The sequence below is a fragment of the Fukomys damarensis genome, unplaced genomic scaffold, assembly GCF_012274545.1.
Source record: "Fukomys damarensis isolate Sample0158 unplaced genomic scaffold, DMR_v1.0_HiC HiC_scaffold_18, whole genome shotgun sequence".
NCBI lineage: Eukaryota > Metazoa > Chordata > Mammalia > Rodentia > Bathyergidae > Fukomys > Fukomys damarensis.
The window spans coordinates 19388395-19395598 of NW_022900930.1; the positions used below are offsets into that span (position 1 = coordinate 19388395).

General features: G+C 33.3%; 1 pseudogene; it reads right to left on the reverse strand.

Moving 5' to 3' along the window:
• The window catches only part of LOC104859256, a 68197-nt pseudogene extending 65227 nt beyond the window's left edge, over positions 1-2970 (reverse strand).
• Between the last annotated feature and the right edge of the window lie 4234 nt (positions 2971-7204).

Here is a 7204-nt window from a genome sequence, read left to right on the forward strand (position 1 = left end):
TGAGTCAGTTTCTTTGCCAGTAACATGATCTTTTTGTCACAGTGGCTTTGTAGTATAGTTTCAAGTTGGGAATTGTGATACCCTGCCCCGTCATGTCTCTGCTGTCAAGAATGCCTTTTGTTATTTTAGATCTCTTCTGGTTCCAAATGAATTTTTGGGTAGTTTTCTCTAGTTCTGTGAAATATACTTTAGGAATTTCAATAGGGATTGCATTGAATATGTATTGAATATTTTTGGAAGTATGGCCATTTTCATTATGTTGTTTCTTCCTACCAAGGACCAAAGGATATCTTTTCACTTTCCTATATCCTCTTTGAGATCTTTTTTCAGAGTGTTGTAGTTCTCAATGTAGATGTCTTTTATTTCCTTTGTTAGATTGATTCCTAGATATTTCTTTCTTTTTTTTGGATTCTATTGAGAAAGGAAGTGTTTTGCTAATTTCTAATGGGTATTGAATTTTGTCAAATGCTTTTTCTGTATCTATAGAGATGATCATATGTTTTTTTATCTTTGACTTTGTTAATATAGTGTATTAAATGTATTGCTTTACATATGTTGAACTGTCCTTGCATTCCTGGGATAAATCCAACTTGGTCAGGCTGTATGATCTTCTTGATTAACCCCTGTATTATATTTTCCAGTATCTTACTGAGGATTTTTTCATCTATGTTCATTATGGAGATTGGCCTATAAGTTCTCTTTTTTGGTTGAGTATTTCCCTGATTTGGGAATCAAAGTAATACTTTATTTCAGGAATGAATGTGGAAGTATTGCTTCCCTTTCAATTTTATTGAAAAGTTTAAAGAGTATTGGCAGTAGTTCTTCTCTAAATGTATTGTTGAATACAACACTGAATCCATCAGGAACTGGACTTTTCTTACTTGGTAAATTTTTAATTACATTTTCAATTCAACTGATTGTAATTGAGGTGTTTAGAATTTTTTATATCTTCTTCATTCATATTTGATAATTCATATGTATCTAGAAACCTGTCCATTTCTTCTGTGTTTTCAATTTTATTAGAGCACAGGTTCTCAAAGTAGGTATTGATGATTCTCTGGATTTCTGCTCAATCTGTGTGGCTTCACCTTTTTCATTCCTAATTGAATGCATTTGGGACTTTACTTTCCTTATTTTGATAAGATTGGCTAAGGGTTTATCAATTTTATTTATTTATTAGAAAAACAACCTCTTTGATTCATTGATTTTTTTGTACAATTCTTTTAGTCTCCATTGCATTGATTTCTGCTCTGATCTTTATATTTTCCACTCTTTTATGAGCTGTGAGTGTGTCTTGCACTTCTTTTTCTAGTTTAAGCTTAAGATTCAGGAATAGGTTATTTGCGCACACTCTGTTTTCCTAGTGTAGGCATGCAGTGTTATAAATTTCCCTCAAAGAACTGCTTTCATTGTGTCCCATAGATTTCTGTATGTTGTATTGGCATTATCATTTATTTGTAAAAACTGCTTAATTTCTTCTTCAACTTCCTCTGTGGCCCATTGGTTGTTCAAGAGAGTGTTATTAAATTTCCATGTGTTTGTGAAATTCTTGCAGTTTCTTGTGCTATTTATCTCGAGTTTAATTTCACTATTGTCTGATAATATACATGGGATACATTCAACTCTTTTGCATTTACTTAAACATGTTCTATGAGCTAGTATGTGGTCCACTTTGGAGAATGACCGGTGTGCAGCTGAAGGGAATGTATATTCTGATTTTGTGGGATGGAACAATCTGTACACATCTACTAAGTCCATTTGTTCAAAAGCTTTGTTCAGTTCTAGTATTTTGTTGATTTTTTTTTTCTAGATGACCTGCCTATTTGTGACACAGGGATATTTAGGTACTCACTACAATTGTATTAATGTTTATTTGGTTTTTCATGTCCATTAATATTTATTTTGCATTGTTGGGGCCATTAGCATTTGGTGTATATATATTTATAATTGCCATGTATTCCTGTTGAATTGTTCCCTTTCCAAGGATGTAGTAAACTTCTTTGTCTTGCTTAATTAGTATTGGTTTCAAATTTATATTTTATGCAAATAAGATAGCTGCCCCTGCTTTTTTCTGGATTTCTGTCACATGGAGAACTATTTTCCATCTTTTACTCTCAGTCTATAAATTACTTTGTGGATTAAGTGGGTTTCTTGCTTCTTAATTAATTCCACCAGTCAATTTATTTTGATTGGTGAATTGAGGCCATTATCATTGATCATTATAACTGACATATACTTATCATTACTACATTATTTTCCTTTTCTTGGCTCTTTTTAATTTTCCCCCTCTCCCTTTAATTTCTTGCTTTGCCTGCTGGATTTACTCTGTTGGGACTCACAGAGTTGTCATTTTCATTGTCTTTTTCTAGGATATTATTCAGTATTGTTTGGAGTGCTGGTTTGGTGTTGTTGAAGTTTCTCAGGTGTTCTTTGTCATGGAAGTATCTTGTTTCCCCATCCATTTTAAAAGATAGTTTTGCAGGATACATCAGTCTAGGTTGAAGGTTGTTTTCTTTTAGGGCTTAAAATACTTCACTCCAGGCTCTCCGTGACTTGAAATTTTGTGTTGAAAAGTCTGCTGTAATTCTGATGGGCTTTCCTTGATATGTGATTTGTTCCTTTTTTCTGCTTGCAATATTTTGTTTTTTCTGTTGGTTTTCTGGGATCTTGACAATTATATATGTAGGTGTAGATTTTTGATCATGTCTAGTTGGAGTTCTATATGCATCGATTATCTGTATGTCAAATTACTTTGCTCTGTTTTGGAAGTTTTCTGTCATTAGTTCTGTGAACAGTTTTTTATATCATTTGTACTTTCTCCTGCTGGTTCATGGACTCTTATCAGTCTTATATTATTCTTCTTTGTATCTTCTAGGAGCTGTTGGATTGATTTCTCATTTCACTTACCATTTTTAAGAGATTCTTCTTTTCATGGTAAATGGACTCCATCCTGTCTTCTATATCTGACATCCTGTCTTTAGATTGGCTCAGCCTGTTATGTAAACTTTCAATATATCTTTTAGTCTCCTGGATATTTGTTTGACTCTATTTCATGGATTCCATTTATTTCCTATGTTGGGTATTCATGGTGTCCATTTCTTTCCTATGCTGGGCATTTATGATTTCTATGATTTTTAAATTTGTTTCTGTTCATGTCATTCATTCTGGTCACCTTGTCTGTATTTATCTGGGAAATTATTTCTGTTTTGAATTTTTCTAGAGCCTTATCTCTTTTGTTACTTCCTGTGCTATCATTTCAGGGTTTCCAGGTGCTTGATTGTCAGACTTTTCCACCTCATTTCCCCCAAAATTTGCCCTTGGTAAGATGGAAATCTGTGTTTATGCTTGAGCCTTGTTTGACTGTCCTTCCATTTCTATTTTTGTTGTTGGTACTGTACTTTGTTTGAAACCTGGGTTAATATATTGATCTTCCTCTTATAGCTTATCTTTAGATTTTGAGTCTCTAATGACTTTGAGGCCATCTCTTTTTCATTATGCCAGGAAGGACAACTGATTACATCAATCACAACATCTTAGCCCAAGTGGTACAATCAGCAATATAAAAGCATCAAGCACAACTTGGAAAATGAAAATTTGTGGTTGTTATTAATCTATCACCTTTAACCGTGTAAATTAAATCAAAATAGAGGCTAAAGCTCAGGACAATGGCCTTTATGAGCCTCCTGTGCTTCTGTGGTGTGGATCTAGGTTCCAGCACAGCCAGGAGGCCAGAGGTTCATGGGAGTGAGGAGCTTCACCTCTTACCAGTCTGCTGCCAAGGTCAGGGGCTGAGCTGAGAGCTTCTGGGTCTCTTCTGGTTTCAAATAAATTTGAGGAATTTTTTCAAGTTCTGAGGAAATTGCTCTTGGTATTTTGGTGGAGACTGTATTAAATTTGCATATTCATTTTGGAAGTATGGGAATTTGGAAAATATTGGTTCTGCCTATCCAGAAAGAGAGGATATCTTTCCATTTTCTAATGTCTTTTTAAATCTCACTTTTCAGAGCAATATATTTTTGTTACTGGGCTCTTTGGCCTCCTTGATCAGATTAATTTAAAGGTATTTATATTTTGTGAGTCCAACATGAATGGGATTATTTACCTAATTTCTTTCTCTGTGGCTTCATTATTCATGAAGGCTACTCAGTATTGTGTATGGATTTTTAATCTTTCACTTTACCGATATTATGAGTTGTATGTGTCTTCTGTAGAATATTTGGGTCTCCTAGGGTAAAAGATCATGTCACTTACAAGTAATTTTTTAACTTCCTCTCTCTCACACACACATACACAGTTTCATTTTCTTTCTTTTTTAATCTTACTGCCTTGGTTTATGTTTAAAGTACTACATGGAATATGAGTGGTGACAGTGGATATCATTTCCTTTTCTTGATTTTAGAATAAGTGATTTCCATTTTTCCCACTTTAGTATCATTTTGGCAATCAGTTTGTTATACATGACTTTTATCAGTTTGAGATAAGGTACTGTTTTTATCAATAATGTCAGGATTTTTAAAATGTTATGAATGCATGCTGAATTTTGTCAAGGAATTTATCTGCATTTATTGTTATGCTCATGTTATTTTTTGCTTGTTTTGTTTATGTGATGTATTATGTTTTGTAAGTTGTGTACAATAAACCATTCTATATCCATGAAATGAAGCCAAATTTGTCATGATACATTCTGTTTTTAATGATTTGTTGTATTTTGTTTGCCGCTATTGTGTTTTAAAATTTCCACCTATGTGTATTAAGGAGATGAGCTTGTAGTTTTCTTTATTTGACCCTTATTTACACATTTAGTTTATCACAGCAGAGAAACTATATGGTATTTACATATGTGTGTACTATTAATTTCACTTAAGTATGTCCTCAGTGTGCATTCACTGAGCTATATATCTCTCCAGTTTCTCATTCATTATGGCTGTTATTTTTTTTTTAATCTAGTCTCCAGTTGATGGACAATTGGGCTGTTTTCAAGTTTTAGCTAGTACAAAATGTGCCACTATAAACATATGTGAGCATATATCCCTGTTGTATGATTCTTTTAATTCTTTTGGAAAGATATTGCTCTATTCTTTTAATGTGTGCATTCACAGCTATAAGCTTTCATCTTAAAACTGCTTTCATTGGGCCCCTTAGGTATTGATATTTTGTGTTTCTATTTTTGTTTGATTCTAGGAATGTGTTTATTCCTTTCCCAATTTCCTTTATGATGCATTAATTATTTTAATATGAATTATTTAACCTCCATATATATATATATATGTGTGTGTGTGTGTGTGTGTGTGTGTGTGTGTGTGTGTGTGTGTGTGGTTTCTTTGCTGTTAACATCAAGCTTCATTCTGCTATTATTTTTAGTTTTTAGAGGATTGTTTAAATTCTTTGGTATTTATTTAAGCATGTTCTACCACATAAGCTTTGACACATTTTTTAAAGAAGTCTGTGTGCTTCAGAGAAAATGTACATTCTGTTGTTGTTGGAAACAATACTGTATAGATATCTATTAATTTTAGTTATTAAAAGATGTGACAACTCTGATATTTCTTTGTTGATTGATTTTTGTTTGGTTTATGTGTCTACTTGTGAAAGTGGAACACTAAATTTCTTTGCTATGATGCTATTGTTGTCTATTCATCCTTTTATGTCTAGTAGTTTTTGTTTTATGAAGTTGGAGGTGCAAACATTTGGTGAATATATATTTACATTTGTTATTTTTCCCTGTTGAATTGTGTCCTTTATAAAAATATATAGTGGACATCTTCAGCTCTTATGATCAAATTTGGCTTGAAGTCTTGTGCGTGGAAGTAAGACAACTAGTTCTCTGGTTTTCAGGTTTTGGTTGCATGAAATACCATCTTCTATTTCACTTTCAGTCTACGTAGTTCTTTTTGGATGAGGTGAGCCTCTTGAAGGCAACAGGTGGTTAATTTTTGCTTTTTATCCAACCTGCCAGTCTGTGTCCTTTGTTTGAGGAGTTAAAATAATTAATGTTGAAAGATATTATTGTAAGATATATACTGAATCCTATCATTGCATTGTTTTTCCAAAGCAGATAACTCTGTTTTTTCCCTTTTGTTGAACTGTACTGCTCCTAGATATACACTTTCATCCCATTAAATAGTTTCTGCTATGCTGCTTTAGAAGTCATGTTTTTCTTTGTTTTCTTAGTCATGGAAATTTTTATTTTTTCCATAAATTGAAGACTAATTTTGTAAATTTTGCTGCAAGGTCTCCTGGCCTTTAAGATTTGTGGTGTGAAATCCCCTGTTATTTTCATAGCCTCAGCTTTATAGATTACTTGCTGTTTTTTTTCCCCTAATAGTTTTTAGTATTTTGTCCTTTTATTGAATTTCTGAAATTTTGATTATAATGTGTTGTGAAGAGGCTGTTTGTGGCTTCTTGAGGTCTTATAAACCCATATGACAAGCAGACCATGATGCAAAGGATGAGAGAGAGTGAGAAAGAAGAACCTAAATAGAAAGAAGGGAAGAACAAAACAGAGAAAGTGATAAATGAAAGTAAGGAAGAGATGGGATTTTGGTGATTTTATTTTTGTATCTGACTGGATGTAGAGGTAGAGAGGACTTGAGAGGTTATCTGTGGGTGTGGGGAAGTGAAAGAAATGGAGGAACGTGTGATTGGAAACCAGAGTAATCTGTAAGAGTTGCAGAGCCAATTAATAAACTGATATATACCTTGTGTTTGAGTCCTCTGTATATAATTATTCTTAGGGTGCCACTGAACTCCTCATCAGAGAGAGGTTCTATGAGAAACAGAGAGGGGGGCACACTTGGAAAAAGCACAGAGATAAAAAGATCAGTGAGAATTCCCTTCCAGAATTCAGTGGAGGAGCAAAAACATAACTATCAAGAATATTTTTATGAAATGAAAAATATATATGTGAGAAACAGATTTACATTTCAGGTTGCCACAGTGCTGGACTTTAACTGCTCTCTTCTCTGTGCCTAACATAAAAGATACAGAAGACACTCAGTAAACATGGCACTGAAGAATAAATAGGAACGAGTATAAATAAGATCTTGAAATGACTACAAGAACAGAGAAGTCAATCCTTATATTTAAATGTGAAAATGCTATACAGAGTTAAAGCATAACAAGGTTTGGCATCATCACAGAGACATTTTCAAAATACAATGCTGAAATTTATGTGACAAGAGAGATAAAAGAGGGCTATTCTTTC